The sequence below is a fragment of the Engystomops pustulosus genome, chromosome 1, assembly GCF_040894005.1.
Source record: "Engystomops pustulosus chromosome 1, aEngPut4.maternal, whole genome shotgun sequence".
NCBI lineage: Eukaryota > Metazoa > Chordata > Amphibia > Anura > Leptodactylidae > Engystomops > Engystomops pustulosus.
The window spans coordinates 176,811,729-176,833,918 of NC_092411.1; the positions used below are offsets into that span (position 1 = coordinate 176,811,729).

The 22,190-nt window shown below is 43.0% G+C and overlaps 2 long non-coding RNA genes across 3 annotated transcripts in view; one reads left to right on the forward strand and one right to left on the reverse strand.

Annotated features, from left to right (window-relative positions):
• The window catches only part of LOC140067817 (uncharacterized), a 173,159-nt gene that overhangs the window by 75,890 nt on the left and 75,079 nt on the right, over positions 1-22,190 (forward strand). For both annotated transcript variants that reach the window (XR_011848505.1, XR_011848504.1), the window contains exon 2: positions 3,424-3,566. This is a non-coding gene — a long non-coding RNA (uncharacterized lncRNA). The remainder of the gene's footprint in view (positions 1-3,423; positions 3,567-22,190) is intronic.
• On the reverse strand, positions 1,537-20,243 carry LOC140067833 (uncharacterized). Its single transcript, XR_011848506.1, has 3 exons — positions 20,162-20,243; positions 3,082-3,174; positions 1,537-1,875 (listed from the first exon to the last, which is right to left on the reverse strand). It is a non-coding gene; the product is annotated as an uncharacterized lncRNA (long non-coding RNA).

A 22,190-nucleotide genomic window follows, 5' to 3' on the forward strand; every position in this document is an offset into this window, starting at 1 on the left:
GCACCAATGTGAGGCGGAGACTCTTGGAGCAAGGCCTGGTGTCAAGGAGGGCAGCAAAGAAGCCACTTCTCTTCAGAAAAAGATCAGGGACAGACTGATATTCTGCTAGAGGTACAGGGAGCGGACTGCTGAGGACTGGGGTAAAGTCATTTTCTCTGATGAATCCCCTTTCCGATTCTTTGGAACATCTGGAAAACAGCTTGTTTGGAGAAGACAAGGTCAGCGATTCCACCAGTCTTGTCTCATGCCAACTGTAAAGCATCCTGCAACCATTCATGTGTGGGGTTGCTTCTCAGCCAAGGGAATCGGCTCTCTCACAGTCTTGCCTAAAAACACATCCATGAATAAAGAATAGTACCAGAATGTCCTCCAAGAGCAACTTCTCCCAACCGTCCAAGAACAGTTTGGTGATCAACAATGCCTTTTCCAGCATGATGGAGCAACTTGCCATAAAGCAAAGGTGGTAACTAAATGGCTCAGGGAACAAAACATGGAGATTTTGGGTCCATGACCTGGAAACTCCCTAGATCTTAATCCCATTGAGAACTTGTGGTCAATCATCAAAAGACAGGTGGACAAATAAAAACCAACAAATTGTGACAAAATGCAAGCATTGATTGTGCAAGAATGGACTGCTATCAGTCAGCATTTGGTCCAGAAGTTGATTGAGAGCATGCCAGGGAGAATTGCAGAGGTCCTGAAGAAGAAGGGTCAACACTGCAAATATTGACTTGCTTCGTTAACTCATTCTAACTGTCAATAAAAGCTTTTGTTACTCATAAGATAATTGCACTTGTATTTCTGTATGTGATAAAAACATCTGACAAACACACATAAAAAACTAGAGGGCATTAGATCATGTGAAAATATAATATGTGTGTCATTCTCAAAACTTTTGGCCATTACTGTAAATAAGTCCCATTGCCTTGTTGGAGGGCCCCGTTGGAAGAGGACAGCATTTTTATTTAAGGATTATGGAGACCAGTGTGATCTTAGGAATTTTAAGTGCAGCAGAAACTCTTTTGTAACCTTGGAATGTATAGAGCCGAGCACCTATCTATACTCAATTGACAATAGAAGTGTGTACAGTATTAAACATATTTAATATTAAAATATTGTTAAAACATTATATTTCAGATTTACACAGAATATCATTCACATATGACATAAATATACAAAATATACTATATGTTTTAGATCTCAGGCTGGGCTAAAAAGAGGGGTAAGAAAAGCACTATAGGGCCCAAGTGCACAATTCTTCCCAAAAATTGTGTTTAAAAAAGTAAAAATATACGACAAATGAAGGTATATCCGTGGAGGACGCGGAAGAAAGCTAGATGGACAATTGGCAGTATAGTTGTGAATGTCCAAATGTGGAAAAAATTATGACAGTCTATATGTGTCATAAAAGTGGCGACTGGTAATAGAAAATTAGCTCAAGCTTATATAGCGTGTCAAGTCAATACGATGTATTAGTAAAGCACTTGATTTTTATCATAGATTGGTTTTTATCATAGATTGTACTTGCTCCTGAAAAGTAAACGTGGGATATTGCACTCACGGTTTCACCCCGCTTTTATTAAGGGGTTCTTGAAGCTAGCCGTCACGGACATTGCTTGTGGGAGCGATCGTCTTGACTCAGCGTCCTGTAGGTTGTTGTGCACATGCGTGGGCCCGCTGTGCTTGGTGGGATTATTTCTGCCGTATCCCAACCCACGTGCTTCCCAGTAGTCCAAATCCACAGGTGGAACGGAGGAAATCCCGTAGGTACAAATAAATGTTAGCACCTGTTAAAAGTTGTCTTAGATGCTTCATATAATAGAATGTCCTCTTTTTCTGGTGTCTTTTTCTGGTGTTAATCTCCACGGTAACCATCTAAAAAGATAGTTTAAAATACTTATTGTAACCTTGGCCAGGTGTGTGCCTTGCCACAATTGTCTTTGATTTCCTTGGGCAGTTCCTTAGACCTCATGATTCTCGTGTGCTCTCATATGAACTGTGAGCTGTGAGGTGTTATATAGACAGGTGTATGCCTTTCCTAATCAAGTCTAATCAGTTTAATTAAACACAGCTGGTCTCCAGTGAATGAGTAGAGCCATCTAAAGGAGGACCAGACGGAAATGTACAGTACATGTGGGTTAAATATGAATGTACACATGAGCAAAAATATCTACATTTCTGTTTTTTCCTATGCAGATGGTATGCAAAGTGTATATTAATGAGCAAAAAAGAACTTTTTTGATATTACCAATTGGCTGCAAGTAAACAAAGAGTGAAGAATTGAAAGGGGTCTGAATACTTTTCGTACCCACTGTATCGTGATTCCTCTCTAGTGTGGTGGGTACTCTAATATGTAGGTCCCATGAAGGGTTAATATGATGTCAGAGAGGATAAGCCTAAATGTCTTGATTGCTGTATACAAAGATTTTCAGATATAGAGAGTCCCCGGGTTATGTACAAGATAGGTTCTGTATGTTTGTTCTTATGTTGAATTTGTATATAAGTTGGAACTGTATATTTTATAATTGTAACTCCAGACAATTTTTTTTTGTCTCTGTGACAATTGGATTTTAAAAATGTTGGGTTGTCCAGAACCAATTCTGGCAGAACCATAATTAACAATAAATCTTAATTCCAGACACCTCTGACAACTGTTATAGCTGTTCTAAGGCTAAAGTACAACAAATTAGCAACATCCAGAGGTCCGTTTGTTACTAGGGGTGGTCTGTAAGTTGGGTGTTCTTAAGTAGGGGACTGCCTGTACTGGCAAACCTTTGGCCACAATATGTTATAATCAGGATTTCACTCTGGGTTACGGAATCTGAATTTCAGTGGTGGGTAAACAAGTGGTTTTATCATATTAGGGACTATGTGGTAGGTGACAGTTTACATACTTTGGATTACTTTGTGATAACAATTCCCCCTTCTACATCACTATTTTAATCTACCATTTAAAAAAACGGAAAGTAGTCAATGTAGTTATGTCCTCATGTTTGGCTTTTGTTTAGCTAATAAATAGCTTTGTAGTTAAATTAAATCTGCCATTAAAAAAACCCCTAAAAAGCACCTACACATACTTACACATACTCTTCTTCATCTATATGTTTAGAAGCCCTCTTCATGTGAGCCTAAATGTAAGGCTCTACTTTGTCCAAAAATAGAAAAAATGTTTTCCTGTGGAAACCAATAAAAACAGTGTGAAAAAAGTCAAAAATAACTCATAAATAAGCCTGGTATTCTGCAAATTACCAGTTTGCGCCTTTATCATTTTTAAAGTTGATTTTAGAATAAAGGATGCCATAGATAATAAATATAACATTACCACAGTCACACTGCCTGGTTTATTATGCTTGAATATGATGGTAGATTTTCTTTAATTATAGGAATGAAAGTCAAATATTTATACACCTGTGTTGTTTCCAGGAAAGAAAGAAAACACAGACAGCTGGGAAAGAAGTGCTAAGAATGACCAGACACTTAAAGAGTTTAACAATGCCACCTCCTGGATAGCTGGTAAACAGAGACATGAAAGTAACCTGTGCAGTGCAAGAATGGAATACACTACTGTGAGTCGACACAATTAAAGCATATTTTCTTTTAAGCCATATTGACACATGCACAAGGAACACACACATAGAGGGATTTGTCCAACTGATAAAGCAACAGCAGATTTTACATAAGGATTTACAGATGTTATTTTGTGTCTCTGGATATATATTTATACAACATTTAATTATTAAACATCTTTAACTCAATATTAATAAAGCATTTTTCTACATTATTAATACATTTTGTAAAAAGGTACATGAACGTCGCTATCTGTTTTTTTAGGAATCAGATTTAACTACAGTATTTTGAAAAAAAACCCCACAAGGTTAGGTCACACAGGTAGATCACTCACAGAGGGAATTGTAAGAGGTTACCCTCATATATCCCGATATGGCCGTGTAGTGAACAAACTAATCAAAAACGAATCACCAAATAAATAAATGTTTTTCAGTTATGGTAGTTGTCTTTTTATGTTATCATGGTATACATTGGTAACAGCAAAAAGAATCTAACTTAGGCTACATTCACACGAACGTATGGGGAAGGTATATACGGCCGACGTATATATGTCCCCCATGCACTTCTGTGAGCTCACGCCCCTGTACGGGAGCGGCATGGTGCAGCACACGTGCGGCACCATACTGCTCCGTAGCCCGTAGAAAGACATGTCTTATCTTTCTATGTAATACGGTGCAGTGCACTGTATATTCCTATAGAGAGGGGCGGGGTGAGCTGCACTCATCCCATGCTCCTCTCCGCAGCGCCAATGTATGCCCGCCGTACTATGGTGCGGCGGGCATACATTGTGTGAATGTAGCTTTAAAGGGTTATTACCCTTTTCAGCAAATACATTTTATTATTTGAATTATGGAAAGTTATACAATTTTCCAAAATACTTTCTATATCAATTCATGAAGCTTCTATGTTTACTTCCATTGGACAGAAATCTCACCATGGCAAGATGATAGATAAATAATTCTGAATTAACCAGTAACCAGTCTCTATCTATATTTTGAGAATTCAGGGGCAAAGTAACCTGCTTAATGGAATCAAGTGCCGCTGGATTACATAGATTGGGAGAATAAACAGGTTAGATTACTGAAACGAGCATGAAAGTTACATGAAGTTACTTAGTGTGATAGGCCTGTTTGAAAAGATTAAGATTTTTACAGCATGTTTGAAAAATTGATAGTTGGGTATTAGTCAGAAGATTAGGGGTTTTCAGAAAATTAGACCAGCTGAAAATAAAAGAGAAAAAAAAAAAGATTGCCTGAAGATTGAAGAGCACAAGTTGGCAGAATTCAATTAATCTGCCTTATGTATTTATATGTACATTTCTTTAATTGGATATTATAAAAATGTACTGGTTTTAATATAATTTTCCATAAATTTAGCAATATGGTCCCTTGGATATGGCCACCACCAAACGCTGACAGCGATGGTCGCACATGCGCTATTGAGGTGCCCGAGCATCAGTGTTCATTACCACAGGTGTGACATCTGTATCAGTGCCGTCTTTGGTCCATGGTCTTTGATTGAGGAAACGGTCATATTGTCTTTGTAGTCAATTTGCACTTTGCTTCTGTGAATAAGGGCTTAGGTTAATGACTGTTTAGAGTTGATTGCACCACACCCTTCTCTTCTTGCAGTCTGCTCTAGTCTGGCAATGGTTAACAGTTGTGACTGACAGATCCCTGCTCCAATTAGCTATGGCTGAGTTTCTTGTTCTCTGTGTTTTGTTCACTCTCAGTTTAGTGCTGGTTAAAGTTTTGCTTGTTTTGATCCATGTTAGAGAGATCTTGTTTTTTTACATTTTTAGTGTTTTGATTTGGGCTATTGTTCAGACTACTCTGCCTCTTCTTCAATTTGGTTCTATATTGCTATCTCTGTTTTGACCCAGCTCATTGACCATTCTTTCTTGTTTGTTTGTCTTGTAACGTGTTTACACAGTAGCGTAAGGAGAGACAATCGCCCAGTTACTGGCCACCATTTACGGGGGTTTTAAGTAAGCAGCCAGGGCCTTTTGGGGGTCTGGAGTTTAGGGTCCTGTTTGTCTTTCCTAAACCTCCATTACAACAGGTTAAAAAGAACAAAAAAGGGCAACAGAGGGCAGTGCCTTGTGAATACTATTTGGTTCCAACCACTCAGAGAAAAGTCCCCCTGGAAGGGTGCTCACCTAGAGACCAAGACCACTTAATCCTTGCACATGAACCAAAATAGGTCACCCTGGAACAAAGGCCAATTCACACACGGACAATGTAAAATCCACACAGGATCAATGCCTTCAATATGATGCTAGTTGTGGCAGTCCAGGAATAGCAAACAGTGACTTGCTATACCCAGCTCCCTAAACAAACTGACACTAAAAGTCATTTTTTTAATGAACAGCCCTATAAAAATGTACAACAGTTTTGAATTTACGCTTGCACTACAAAGTGAGTTTCTTCACAGTTGATATGTAAAAAGTGCTGTATGTAAAACTGCTGTATTCTTAATTTAATCCAGTAGATGGCAACAGGAAGCAACTTTCTAAATTGAAGACTTTTTATTTTTAAATTAAAGGTCCTCTTGAGGATTCTTAAGGAATTTAGGACAGAGTGCTGTAAAAGAAGAACAATGTGTTATTTTTCTATGGTATGCCAGAAAAATAAATGCTATGGTATGCCAGCTTGTTTGTCTACTCATCTGTAGTAGACAGATAAGTAGAAAAGTAGATGCCAGCAGCATTGGAAGGATTAATACCTGCAATCGATGCCAGCACTGATGCTGGGTATTAGCGGTGGGTGTTTGCTGCAATATGCAGCAAAGCCTACCTCTGTATGAAGAAGGTTCACCCCGTGAGCCCACTTCATATAGTCCCCGCACCTACATGTGCGGTCCAGGGCGTAAAGGAGTGAATGTATATTTTTCTGCAAGTTGTTAAATCACAAACTAAGGGTCAAGCTGTTTCACTGCCAGAATGGAAGGATATGGTCACCTCATCTATTTGTAGTGAGGAACATCCTAAGGCTAGGGGAAGAACAATTATTCTAAGTTCATCAGCAACATGTCTCTTTTATCAACAGCAAAAAGACATTAGCATCTCACCAAATGGTCGTGAGGAGTATCTTTAAGGGGTATTCCCACAAAGGCAAGATTCTTAAATATACTTAGAATGGGGGGCGTGGCTAGCCATGCAGCAGATCGGACGTGTGTGATGAGAGCTCTGCTCCCAGCCCAGTACATGGGACTAAATTTGCAACATTAATGGGGAGATCTGGCCATCGGAGAACATCTAAACGTCTGCAGGAGGGGTCTGTACCAGCCACCCTGATATTCAATTATTATCTGGGTGGCAGTACTGGTCACCCTCCTCTCGTATTGCCTCCCGCTAGCTCAGACCCTGGGCACCGCCATCTTGCCGCACAGCACGAGGCGTGGCCTTACTTGTCTCCCGACCATCAGATCCCAGCATCAGAGGATCCAAGGGACGCCGATCCCGCAGCAAGTGCTCAGACCATTGAGTCTTGCGAAGCTGGCCACTAACAGGCCGGAACTTCACCGCCTCTGCCAGCTCTAGCAACCGAGCCAGAGGGCTCTCCTGCCTGCTCTGCAGGGTCCTACTGCACTCCTCCTCCTGCAGGCACAATTGCACCTCCACGGAAGATACGGATCCAGACACTCTCACTTGCCTCCACCTGAAGTTGCGACTCTTAAGGGTCACCCTCAGCTACAGGCCCTATTTGCCCTGCTAACCTCTAAAATGAATATGGATGTGTTAGTGAAACTGATTGGTGAACAGAATTAACCCTTGCATCTGGGTTTGCAGCCAGATCTTGTTGCAGTGAGCTCTGCAGATTTTTGAGGCAGATAACCTTTAAAAAAAAGCATCAGAAAAGCAAGTGTGCATTGATCCCAAGTGTGTGCAGTGTCTTAAGTGTGACTTAGGTTTAAGGGAAGGAGTACTTTTTGGATCCAGCAACAAATAGATAAGTGCATCTACATTTTTATTTCCTGATATTCATTGTGTGATTTTTATTGCAACCAAGTAGATCTGAAGGTATTTTACTTGCATAATCTGTATATTGTGTGGGGGGTATAGGGAGGCATTCACCTCGCTTATCTAGACAGTATAGTCACAGGTGCTGCCTAATTAATAGTGGGGTGTGGCTATCTAATTAGCAGCCTTTATATACTTCTGTGGTCAGTTTGTTTGGTGGTTTGCAGCCAGATCTTGTTGCAGTGAGCTCTGCAGATTTTTGAGGCAGATAACCTTTAAAAAAAAGCATCAGAAAAGCGAGTGTGTGAGCTTGGTGGCGAGTGTGCATTGATCCGAAGTTTGTGCAGTGTCTTAAGTGTGACTTAGGTTTAAGGGACTTAAGTTTGAGGAGCTTTAGCAGGTAACTGCTGTGTTTTGTGTTACTCTGACTGTAGATTCTTCTTTCTGTGCATATTTCTATTGTAATCCCCATTAGAATAATGGACTCCATAAGTGGCATTGCTACACAGTGTACATCCTGTGCCATGTATGCTTTCCTTGAACAGCCGTTTGAGGGGGAATACTGCTGTGTGGGGTGTGTGAAAATTGCTCATCTGGAAGCCCAGATTCTGGATCTAAATGAGCAAGTTTCAAGGCTGCGGGCAATTGATAATATGGAACGAAGTTTGCTGCTCCTGGAGCACAAACTCTCTGGGGAAGATGGGTGTGGGGAGGGAAGTATGGAGGTGCAGAGTGAGGGGGCAGCTAGTTGGGTAACATGTAGAAGGCGGGGTAGAGGGAAGAGTTGTAGGGAGTCTAGTCCTGATCTGGTGCACCCCAATAAGTTTGCCAGGCTGGCGGATGAGGGGGATATCAGCTCTGGGGTAGCAATGCTGCAGAAAGACGTGGCCGCTAGCAACCAGGGGAATGTCTTCTCCAGTAAGAAGGGTAATGGGAGCACAGGCAAGGTCAGACAGATGCTGGTAGTGGGAGATTCGATTATTAGGGGAACACACAGGGCAATCTGTCACAAAGACCGTGCATACCGAACTGTGTGTTGTTTTCCGGGTGCTCGGGTTCGGCATATTGCGGATCGGGTTGACGGATTACTGGGAGGGGCTGGTGAGGAACCAGCGGTCATGGTCCACATTGGAACTAATGACAAAGTAAGAGGTAGGTGGAAGGTCCTTAAAAATGATTTCAGAGATTTAGGCCATAAGCTCAGGGCAAGGACCTCAAAGGTAATTTTCTCCGAAATACTGCCTGTACCACGTGCCACACCAGAAAGGCAGCGGGAGATCAAGGAGGTAAACAAGTGGCTCAAAAGTTGGTGTAGGAAGAAGGGTTTTGGGTTCATGGAGAACTGGGCTGACTTTGCTGTTGGCTACAGGCTCTACAGTAGGGATGGGCTGCACCTCAATGGGGAGGGTGCAGCTGTTTTAGGGGAAAAAATGGCTAGAAGGTTGGAGGAGTGTTTAAACTAGAAACCTGGGGGGAGGGCAACTACACTTGTGCAGGGCAAATACAGTGTACATAGAGAGCTGGGAAGAGTCATAGTCCATGGGGGAGGAAGGGGGGCTGGAATGAGATTGGGGAATAAGGACAAAAGGAATACGGACAGGGAAAACCATATACAGTGTATGTACACAAATGCCAGAAGCCTTACAAACAAAATGGAGGAACTGGAACTCTTGATGTTGGAGCGGAAATATGATAGAGTGGGTATCAGCGAGACATGGATGGACAGTAGCTATGACTGGGCTGTTACTATAGATGGTTATAGTCTTTTTTAGAAAGGATCATATAAATAAAAAAGGTGGAGGGGTTTGTTTATATGTGAATTCTTGCCTCAAGCCCGTCCTGCGAGATGACATCAGTAACACAAATGTGGAGTCCCTATGGGTTGAGATAAGAGGAGGGAAAAAGAATAATAAAATATTACTAGGGGTTTGTTATAAGGCTCCAAATATAATGGAGGCAGCAGAGGAAATGCTGATAAGTGAAATGGATGCGGCTTCAAAGCAAGGTGAAGTACTTATCATGGGGGACTTCAATTACCCAGATATTGACTGGGGGGCAGAAACATGCAGGTCCTTCAAAGGCAGCAGGTTCTTGTCAACAACAAAAGACAATTACCTGCCGCAACTAGTCCTGGAGCTAACAAGAGGGGGGGCACTGCTGGACCTTATCCTGACCAACAGACCTGATAGGGTATCAAAACTACAGGTTGGGGGGAACCTGGGGAATAGTGATCATAATATCATTGATTTTGTATTACGCTTTACTAAGAGCGTTAGTGAAGGGGCAACCAACATTCTATACTTCAGGAGGGCAAATTTTCAGCAACTAAGGGAAGACCTTAAAGGCATAGACTGGGATAATGTTCTCAAAGACAAAAGCCCCCCCCAAAAAATGGGACTTTTTCTCATATATTCTGAAAAAGTCCTGTGAGAAACACATACCTTATGGGAAAAAGCATAAAAGGAACAAGAAAAACCCTATGTGGCTAACTAGTCTTGTAAGGAAAGCAATAAGTGAGAAAGATAAAGCGTTTAAGGTGCTAAAACGTGAAGGTAGCGATGAGGCATTACAGGATTATAGAGAGAAAAATAAATCCTGTAAAAAGCAGATAAAGGCAGCAAAAATAGAGACTGAGAGAAATATTGCCAGGGAGAGCAAAAATAATCCCAAATTATTTTTCAAGTATATAAATGATAAGAAACTAAAAACAGAGAGAGTTAGAAATAACATGGGGGTCATGGTGGAAGGAGATGAGGAAAGGGCCAATCTACTGAATATCGCCTTCTCAACTGTCTTTACCCAGGAAAATCCCCTGGTGGAAGACACAATGAGGAATAATGTAAATTCTTTTTATAATGTCAACAGTTTAACCCAGGAAGAGGTACGGCGCCGCCTCGCAACCACTAAGATAGATAAATCACCGGGGCCAGATGGCATACACCCCCGGGTTCTGCATGAATTATGTACGGTGATAGACAAACCGTTATTTTTAATATTTGAAGATTCACTGAGGACTGGTTATGTTCCACAGGAATGGCGCATAGCAAATGTGGTACCAATATACAAAAAAAGATCAAATAGTGATCCTGGAAACTACAGACCCGTGAGTCTAACTGCTGTGGTGGGGAAAATATTTGAGGGGTTTATTAGAGATGCTATCCTTGAGTATCTCACTGTGCACAACCTTATAACCCAGCGTCAGCATGGGTTTATGAGAGATTGGTCCTGTCAGACTAATCTGATCGGTTTCTACGAGGAGGTAAGTTCAAGACTGGATCTGGGGGACGCTGAAGATGTATATTTGGACTTTTCAAAGGCATTTGACACCGTGCCACATAAAAGGTTGGTACATAAAATGAGACTGCTGGGAATAGGAGAAAATCTGTGTATTTGGGTAAGTAATTGGCTTAGTGATAGAAAACAGAGGGTGGTCATTAATGGCACATTCTCAGATTGGGTTGATGTTACCAGTGGAGTGCCACAGGGATCAGTATTGGGGCCACTTCTTTTTAATATTTTTATTAATGACCTTGTAGTGGGTTTACACAGTCAAGTTTCAATATTTGCAGATGATACTAAGCTGTGTAAAGTAATAAATACTGAGGTCGATAGTTTAGCATTACAGAGGGATTTGTGGAAGCTTGAGGGATGGGCAGAGAAATGGTTGATGAGGTTTAATGTAGATAAATGTAAAGTTATGCACTTTGGCCATGGAAACAAAAAGTATAATTATGTTCTAAACGGTCAATTACTTAGTAAAACTGAAGCTGAAAAGGACTTGGGGGTATTGGTGGATGGTAAACTTAATTTTAGTGACCAGAGCCAGGCGGCTGCTGCTAAAGCAAATAAAATAATGGGATGTATCAAGAGAGGAATAGATTCTCATGATAAAGACATAGTTTTGCCCTTATACAAATCCCTGGTCAGACCACACATGGAATATTGTGTACAGTTTTGGGCACCAGCAGGGGCGGACTGGGAATTTAAAGTGGCCCTGGAAAAAACTGTAAAAGTGGCCCCATTCGGTGGGCGGGGGTCAAAACAAGTAGGCGTGGCCTTGTGATGTGGGTGGAGTTACTAAACTCTATGCAAACTGTTAATAGATGGTCTAAATCAACATGTACACCGCAGAGAAAGAGACTCATACTGCCTCCTTGTAAAGGAATAACACTTCTATTTTAAGAGCACACAACTTAATACTGCCATATATGTACACTAAAAACATACTACAATACCTTCTCCAATAAACATGAATGTAACTAGTATAATACTACTGCCCCTAAGTAAAATATATTGTAATACTGCCCTCTACTATATGTACTATAATACTGCGTCCTATGTACAGGAATATAACTACTATAATACTGCCCCCTATGTACAAGAATATAACTACTATAATACTGCCCCCTATGTACAAGAATATAACTACTATAATACTGCCCCCTATGTACAGGAATATAACTACTATAATACTGCCCCCTATGTACAAGAATATAACTACTATAATACTGCCCCCTATGTACAAGAATATAACTACTATAATACTGCCCCCTATGTACAAGAATATAGCTACTATAATACTGCCCCCTATGTACAGGAATATAACTACTATAATACTGCCTCCTATGTACAGGAATATAACTACTATAATACTGCCTCCTATGTACAAGAATATAACTACTGTAATACTGCCCCCTATGTACAAGAATATAACTACTATAATACTGCCCCCTATGTACAAGAATATAACTACTATAATACTGCCCCCTATGTACAGGAATATAACTACTTTAATACTGCCCCCTATGTACAGGAATATAACTACTATAATACTGCCCTCTATGTGCAGGAATATAACTACTATAATACTGCCCCCTATGTACAGGAATATAACTACTATAATACTGCCCCCTATGTACAAGAATATAACAACTATAATACTGCCCCCTATGTACAAAAATATAACAACTATAATACTGCCCCCTATGTACAGGAATATAACTACTATAATACTGCCCCCTATGTACAAGAATATAGCTACTATTACTAGTAGCCATTACCCCCCCCCCCCAGTATATAGCCAGCCAACCCCCCCCCCCCCACAGTATACATCCAGCCCACTGTAGTATATATACAGCCTCCCAGTATACAGCCAGCCAGCCCTCCTAGTATATTCAGTCTGCCCGTGCCCCAGTATGCGGCCAGACTGCCCCAGTATACAGCCCATAGCCCCAGTATACAGCCAGACAGCCCCAGTATACAGCCAGACAACCCCAGTATACAGCCAGACAACCCCAGTATACAGCCCCTGCCCCAGTATACAGCCCATAGCCCCAGTATACAGCCCATAGCCCCAGCATTACAGCCCCTGAGCCCCAGCATTACAGCCCCTGAGCCCCAGCATTACAGCCCCTGAGCCCCAGCATTACAGCCCCTGAGCCCCAGCATTACAGCCCCTGAGCCTGAGCATTACAGCCCCTGAGCCCCAGCATTACAGCCCCTGAGCCCCAGCATTACAGCCCATCGCCCCAGTATTACAGCCCGTAGCCCCAGTATTACAGCCCGTAGCCCCAGTATACAGCGCCAGCCTCTGATATACAGCCCGTAGCCCCAGTACACAGCGCCAGCCTCTGATATACAACCCATAGCCCCAGTATTACAGCCCATAGCCCCAGTATTACAGCCCATCGCCCCAGTATTACAGCCCATAGCCCCAGTATTACAGCCCATAGCCCCAGTATTACAGCCCATAGCCCCAGTATTACAGCCCATAGCCCCAGTATTACAGCCCATAGCACCAGTATTACAGCCCATAGCACCAGTATTACAGCCCATAGCCCCAGTATTACAGCCCATAGCCCCAGTATTACAGCCCATAGCACCAGTATTACAGCCCATAGCCCCAGTATTACAGTCCATAGCCCCAGTATTACAGCCCATAGCCCCAGTATTACAGCCCATAGCCCCAGTATTACAGCCCATAGCCCTGTATACAGCCAAAAGCCCCTGGTGTACAGCCCATAGCCCCAGTATTGCATCCCATAGCCCCAGTACACAGCGCCAGCCTCTGATATACAGCCCATAGCCCTGTATACAGCCCATAGCCCCTGGTGTACAGCCCATAGCCCCTGGTGTACAGCCCATAGCCCCAGTATTACAGCCCATAGCCCCAGTATTACAGCCCATAGCCCCAGTATTACAGCCCATAGCCCCAGTATTGCAGCCCATAGCCCCAGTATTGCAGCCCATAGCCCTGTATACAGCCCATAGCCCCTGGTGTACAGCCCATAGCCATAGCCATAGGAATATAACTACTATAATACTGCCTCCTATGTACAAGAATATAACTACTGTAATACTGCCCCCTATGTACAAGAATATAACTACTATAATACTGCCCCCTATGTACAAGAATATAACTACTATAATACTGCCCCCTATGTACAGGAATATAACTACTTTAATACTGCCCCCTATGTACAGGAATATAACTACTATAATACTGCCCTCTATGTGCAGGAATATAACTACTATAATACTGCCCCCTATGTACAGGAATATAACTACTATAATACTGCCCCCTATGTACAAGAATATAACAACTATAATACTGCCCCCTATGTACAAAAATATAACAACTATAATACTGCCCCCTATGTACAGGAATATAACTACTATAATACTGCCCCCTATGTACAAGAATATAGCTACTATTACTAGTAGCCATTACCCCCCCCCCAGTATATAGCCAGCCAACCCCCCCCCCACAGTATACATCCAGCCCACTGTAGTATATATACAGCCTCCCAGTATACAGCCAGCCAGCCCTCCTAGTATATTCAGTCTGCCCGTGCCCCAGTATGCGGCCAGACTGCCCCAGTATACAGCCCATAGCCCCAGTATACAGCCAGACAGCCCCAGTATACAGCCAGACAACCCCAGTATACAGCCAGACAACCCCAGTATACAGCCCCTGCCCCAGTATACAGCCCATAGCCCCAGTATACAGCCCATAGCCCCAGCATTACAGCCCCTGAGCCCCAGCATTACAGCCCCTGAGCCCCAGCATTACAGCCCCTGAGCCCCAGCATTACAGCCCCTGAGCCCCAGCATTACAGCCCCTGAGCCCCAGCATTACAGCCCCTGAGCCTGAGCATTACAGCCCCTGAGCCCCAGCATTACAGCCCCTGAGCCCCAGCATTACAGCCCATCGCCCCAGTATTACAGCCCGTAGCCCCAGTATTACAGCCCGTAGCCCCAGTATACAGCGCCAGCCTCTGATATACAGCCCGTAGCCCCAGTACACAGCGCCAGCCTCTGATATACAACCCATAGCCCCAGTATTACAGCCCATAGCCCCAGTATTACAGCCCATCGCCCCAGTATTACAGCCCATAGCCCCAGTATTACAGCCCATAGCCCCAGTATTACAGCCCATAGCCCCAGTATTACAGCCCATAGCCCCAGTATTACAGCCCATAGCACCAGTATTACAGCCCATAGCACCAGTATTACAGCCCATAGCCCCAGTATTACAGCCCATAGCACCAGTATTACAGCCCATAGCCCCAGTATTACAGTCCATAGCCCCAGTATTACAGCCCATAGCCCCAGTATTACAGCCCATAGCCCCAGTATTACAGCCCATAGCCCTGTATACAGCCAAAAGCCCCTGGTGTACAGCCCATAGCCCCAGTATTGCATCCCATAGCCCCAGTACACAGCGCCAGCCTCTGATATACAGCCCATAGCCCTGTATACAGCCCATAGCCCCTGGTGTACAGCCCATAGCCCCTGGTGTACAGCCCATAGCCCCAGTATTACAGCCCATAGCCCCAGTATTACAGCCCATAGCCCCAGTATTACAGCCCATAGCCCCAGTATTACAGCCCATAGCCCCAGTATTACAGCCCATAGCCCCAGTATTGCAGCCCATAGCCCCAGTATTGCAGCCCATAGCCCTGTATACAGCCCATAGCCCCTGGTGTACAGCCCATAGCCCCAGTATTACAGCCCATAGCCCTGTATACAGCCCATAGCCCTGTATACAGCCCATAGCCCCTGGTGTACAGCCTGCTCCCGCTATACAGCACCAGCCCCAGGTATACAGCACATAGCCCCAGGCATACAGCATCAGCCCCTGGTATACAGCCTGCCCCTGGTATACAGCCAGTACATAAAAACAATAACACATGAAACTCACCTCTCTGACGGCCCGACGCTGCTCCCCTGCTTGAACACAGTCCGGCCGCGGTGACAGCTCCGTACGGGCCGGCGTCGCACAGACCATGACGTCAGCCGCTTGCCGACGTCATGGTCTATGCGACGCCGGCGCGTACGTTGTTGTCACCGCGGCCGGACTGGTATCAAGCAGGGGAGCAGCGTCGGGCCGTCAGAGAGGTGAGTTTCATGTGTTATTGTTTTTATACCGGCCCCACCAGTACAGGACTGGCCCCGGACCGGCCCCAAACCAATCGGCCCACCGGGATTTCTCCCGGTGGGTCTTATGGCCAGTCCGCCCCTGGGCACCAGTGTATAAAAAGGATATAGTAGAGCTGGAACGGGTGCAGAGGAGAGCAACCAGGATTATTAGGGGAATGGGGGAACTAGAATACACTGACAGATTAAAAAATTTGGGATTATTCAGTTTAGAAAAAAGACGACTGAGGGGAGACCTCATTACAATGTACAAATACCTGAACGGACAGTACAAGGATCTCTCCAAAGATCTTTTTATACCTCGGCCTGTGACCAGGACAAGGGGGCATCCTCTACGCCTAGAGGAGAGGCGATTTTACCATCACCATAGACAAAGGTTCTTTACTGTAAGAGCAGTGAGACTGTGGAACTCTCTGCCGCAGGAGGTTGTTATGGCGGACTCTATGTACATGTTCAAGAGAGGCCTGGATGACTTTCTGGAGAGCAAAAATATCACGGGTTATGGGGGATAAAACATTTATTTAATTCTTAAAGGTTGGACTTGATGGACTTGCGTCTCCTTCAAGCCTTATATACTATGATACTATGATACTATGAACCGCTGACCTAAAGGCACATGGTGCCATAATCCTTAACAAGTTCAGGCCAAAGTCTCCGAGTCAAAGGAGAGGGTGGAAGATCTGAAAACTTTTAAATCTGAAGTCTCTGCCACTCTAATATTTGTGAGCAGGTGACAGCAACTCTCTCCCAGCAGTGCCAGCTTATGATGCAGATGGGCGATCTGGAAAACAGAAATAGGCGCAACAACATTCGCATCAGGGGTTTTACCTGAGGCCACGGATCATTTGTGTGCATTTGCCATGGACCCCCTGATCTTATGTGGTGACCTGAACATGGTGCTCATTCCCCTTCTTGACTCCTCTACAAATTGGTCATCTATCTCTTACAGCAACATCAATAGACTAAGAAAAGTTTATACTCCATGCTGCTATCTGGTGCATGGAGGATCCAGCATCCTGATGCCAGAGATTAGGAGATTTCTCCTTTTTCTCACCGGTCCAAAACTCTTACAGCAGGATTGACTACATCCTCCTCCAACATGGAATCCTGTCGACCACAGTGCAGACCGACATTGGATCCATTTACCTATCAAATCATGCCCCCATTTTTTATACCATTTTTCTTTCCAGGTAAGCGAAGGCCTTTTCATTGGAGGCTATATGAGTCTCTCTGGCATGACTCGGTATGCCTCACAGAATTGAAAAAATATGCCCTGGAGTTCATAGCCGATCACCTATTCTAAGGGGGATGCTGATCAAGCATGGTTCTACACAAAAAAAGAAGCGGGGTTCAAGATTGAATACATTTTCTCTTCGCTACACTCTCTGGAGGCTCAACATAAGCAATCCCTACAGGAGTCCTCCCTGAGACACCTTACCTCAGTGCAACACAAACTCAATACCCTATTAGAATCTAAACAACAAAAGTTACACCTTTTATGCTCTTGCTCATTTTATGAGTGGGGTAATAAACCAGGTAAGCTATCGGCTAGGGCACTAAGAGACAGACCGGGATCCACATATATCCCTTCAATTAAAAAAACCACAGGCGAAAAGGTCCATAAAACCGAGGACATTGCAGAGGCCTTCACAGCATACTACCACTCCTTGTATAATTTCTCTGCCCCCTCTGCCTCCTTCCCTCCCCTCGACCCATGCAGACACTGGAGCAGTATATCAAGGACACAGCGTTATCTGTCATACCTGAAATAGGGAAAGCGCAGTGCGAAGCCCCACTTCGCCCCCAAAGAGCTGCAACAGGTTGTAAAGTCCTTACCAGCAGGCAAGAGCCCCAGCCCCAATTGGTTCACAGCGGCCTTTTACAAGTCCCAGCTCTATTGAAGGTCTTTAATTCTATTTCCTCGGTTGTTTCTTTACCCCTTCTTTCCTTCACGCACATATTAGGGTGAGCCCATAGGAGGGAAAGGACCTCAGCTGTGCCCAAGCTATAGGCCGATTTCACTAATAAATTCAGATGGCAAAATATATGCCTAACGGATAGCATCTTGTCTGGTTCGCCTTGTGGGATTCCTAGTTCACCCCAATCAGGTAGGGTTTATACCCTCTAGAGAAGCAAGAGATAACACGCTAAAAACTTTGCTCATCGTAACCATTTCTGGCGCTCTCACAAGGCGCTGAGAAGGCATGCGATCGGGTGGACCAGGGGTTCATTGTGGTATAAGCCCAGTAATGTTAGCACATATACAATACCCCAGGAGCCCAAATTAGAGTAAATGGATCCCTCTCTACATCGTTCACAATCAGCAATGGCATAAGGCAGGGATGATCATTATCCCCATTGCTATACGCACTTTTTATTGAACACCTGCTCATAGCAATATGCACCAATCCAAACATAACAGGAGAGTGGGGGGAACTACATATAAATTCTCACTTTGCCGATGATGTCCTACTTTATCTTACTAACCCCTTAATATCTTTTCCTGCACTAATGGAGAGCCTAAAGACTCTTTTTTTAGCAACCATAAAATTAATCTGTCAAAGTATGTAGTGATGGTTGTTTTTCTGTTACCATGCAGTTATTTGTCCCTAATGGCCCCCTAACCCCAATCTCCAGCAACACGGAGATTCCTCTGGGAATGTCAGCTGATTTCCAATCTCTGATACAAGATCAGGGTCCTCTACGCTTCCAATCCATAATCAAAGACAACACACATTTATACGCTATGAGGAGAAGTTCCCCATAGCTTCTACCGAGCTATCAAATCTAAAGTTAATCTGCACAGACACCTGACACCTTTCGAGTCTCTGTGCACCGAGCAGGGTCCTGCCCCACTCTCGCTGATCTTTGGGTAACCACAAATGTGGTAGATCTGAAATCCCGTATGTCATAAACTAACAATCACAGCCCAACTACTGCCTCCAACCCCCAATTTGTGGTCACCCTTTTCATTGGTGACCAATTTTGCACCGTGGGTTTACTGTTAGCTTCATTGTCTTTGTGATGTATACAGAATGATTGCCATATCAAGGCCTATTCAATGTATAGACTATCAGATGCATGCTTCTATTTAAAAGCATTTGATGTGATACATATTGTTATGTACTGTTTGGACCTGTGAGTCCTTAACTACTTCATGATGTTTATGAGTGTCTTGTATTTCTTTTTGCATAATAAAGAATGATACAAAAATATACTTAGAATAACAAAATAGCATAGTCTCTAATTCACTATTATTCACAAAAATGCAGTATTTCAGATATAATTTCAACCTGTCTCTATAAGTCCTGTGGTTTACAATTTGGTTGCCCTTGGATCCGATTGTGAGTCTTTTGATTATTGTTGATTTCTTCTCATGAATAACTACAGAGAGATAAGTTCTTTATCCAAGGAAAGGAGGGGGGAGGCATATAGTAGAGCTCACTCTGTGTTTTATAAGTGAGTTAGTAGAGTTATTGTGTTTTAGATCCATCTCATGGATGTCATCATCTCTCATCTGTCTTATCTCTTTTACTATGTGTCATATACTTGTACAATGTTCAGAAGCAAATTAAAAGTGTAGATAAACCCTGAACCATGATGATTTAAGCACATTATTAGCACACAGCATCCCATAGCACAGAGGGTTCATGAAGTGTCTGCTTAGAGAAAATTCCACACTAATTTTACACTAACCATCACCGAGTTATATGAGCTAACACAACAATAAAACTGAGTAAAATTTTAAAGTAAGGGGGTTAAAAATGGTCTTCATTGTGTAAACATCACTAGAGGATTAATAGGGGATTAATATTTGAGAACTTTCTTTCATGGGCAAACCTTTTAAGGCCAAGGAAAGAATAATTATTCCAAGGTCATTAGCAACATGTCCCTTTTAGGAAAAACCAAGAGTTACAGTCACCGCATCAGGTAATAGTGGGGAGCAGCTTCAGATCTTTGGCTTCCTCTTAGGACGTGGTGGCTGCCACCACTGAGCATCTGGTGGAGAGATTGGAATAGATGGGCAATCTTTAATGTCTACAGATGGAATATTCAGGTCCCTCAAAACCGTTGGGACCGCTGAGGAGTCCTGGCATGGTGGATCTGGAGATGGAAGGAGAAGCCCCATGTGTGGGGCATGTTGCAAAGTCTCCAGCTCTTACCCGATTCTATAGATGCTTGTTGGATACTTACAGCTATATTGGGAGTATAAGAAATCAAAACCGCATCAATGAGCTCCAATACAGTCAGCTTTGTACAGTCAAAGTAATATTAGATGGTATCTGATTAGAAACAAATAGGATAAGGCTCATGGATCAAGGACGTTGTGTCTAGTATCAACTGTGCATGCGTCGTCACCATAGATACCTGATCTTACTACTAAACAGGAAGTGAAGCAAATTACATGAAGTGAAGGCAGAGTACAGAAGTGCCGTATGATCTATAATAAGCACACAAGCAGTAAGATCTTTATACTTTTTGGCACTGAGTAACCAGTGACATCAGGTCAGCCGATGACCAGACCAGCGATCTGTACTCTGCCTATGTCAGGAACATTTACTTCACTTCCTGTTTAGTAGTAAGCTCAGGTATCTATGGTGACAATGCATGTGCAATTGATTATACTAGACTCAGTGTCCTGCATCCATGAGCATGGTAGGATTACAGGTAGTTCCAATAGGAATTTTCTATGTATATATATGTTTACACTAATAAACATACACATATGTGAATGCTGATAATGGATGTAATCACTCTGGGGCACATTTAAAGAATGTGCACCAGTTTTCTGGCAGACTTTGCACATTCTTTACCCGTGCAAACTGCGTGCACAGATATTTAAGAAGTGCCTGCGCAACATTTGTGTCGCACGTAACCACTTTGTGGCATGGCTGCACTATTCTTCATGAAACACAAATTTCTTTACTGAAGGGGGTGTTGCAGTGCTCAGTAAGACAGTGCACCTCATTTATCGTGCAGTCTGACAGAAATGTGTTGCACGCTTTATGTTAAAGGTGCACCAAAAAAAGTATTGCACACTTTCGGAGCAGTGCAGATGGCACCAGATTCATGAAGAACGTGCGCAGAAATCATTAATCTTTATGAATAGACAGTTCTAAACCTTTTTGTTAGTATGCCAAATCATTAATCATTTGCAGCACAAGCTAACAATGATCACTTTATGACTTAAAATTACAAACAAATATTGTCTTGAAAAGCCACACATATCTGCAAACTGCAAGTTAGAAAAATGGAGCAAGAAAACCCTCAACTCACTTTTGTCAGAGAATAACCGATCATGGAGGTTCAGCTATTCTACAAACCACCAAAAAGAGAACTGAGGAAATCTGGCCACATCTTTATGTACTGTAGCCATAAGACTATGGTGACTGAAGGCGGGGTCCATATCTTTTGGTCACTTAGGGCAACTCTGTTGACAATGGAATAGTTTTCAGACATTTCACATTGCAAACAGAAAAAAATGCTATCACAAGTAATTAACTGGATATTTGTTCTCATTATTATAGCTTTCACTAGACTGGCCAAAGATAATATCTAGTTCGTGTGGTTAATAAAATCTATATTATTTAAGCTCTGACTTTACATTCAACTGGTTGTAGAAATTGTCAGAATCGATGACCTGTGAGTGCCCTGTCTCTCTTTCCCTGCACTAGACTTTTCACTGGGTCTGTTCCTAGCTGTGATATTGATAGAATTTCAGAATCCACCTCAAAGAGTTTTCCATTCAGAAGCTTTGCTAAATACAGCCATAAAAAAATCACCCACCCGATTCAGACGTGGATTGCGTTTACACCTATCAAAGGGTATCTCTATAATTCTTCCAGAAGTAGCACAATCCAAGTTAGGCAAGTCTAGTTACTAAACTTTTCCTAAACTTTTCCCTATGTGTGGTCCTACAACACATAGTGAATTAGGTTTAACTATGTGCTTACTTAGTAAGAATCAGTTTGAGAATTGTAAAAGCAATTAGTGGAAACACTTTTGTAATGAAACAGGTATTTAACAAGTGTCTGCACTGGGATTTTGGCGCACGCGATCCTTTTTTGGCGCAGCTGCACTGGCTTCCATGTGACACAATTTAGGGGGTGTTTTCCGTCGGACGAACTGACTGATTCGGACTGAGTGCAGAATTTCAAATTGTGTTGCAAGCCCAAGCACTTAGATGCACTACTAAAAAGATGGTGAACTCGGACCTGAGCAG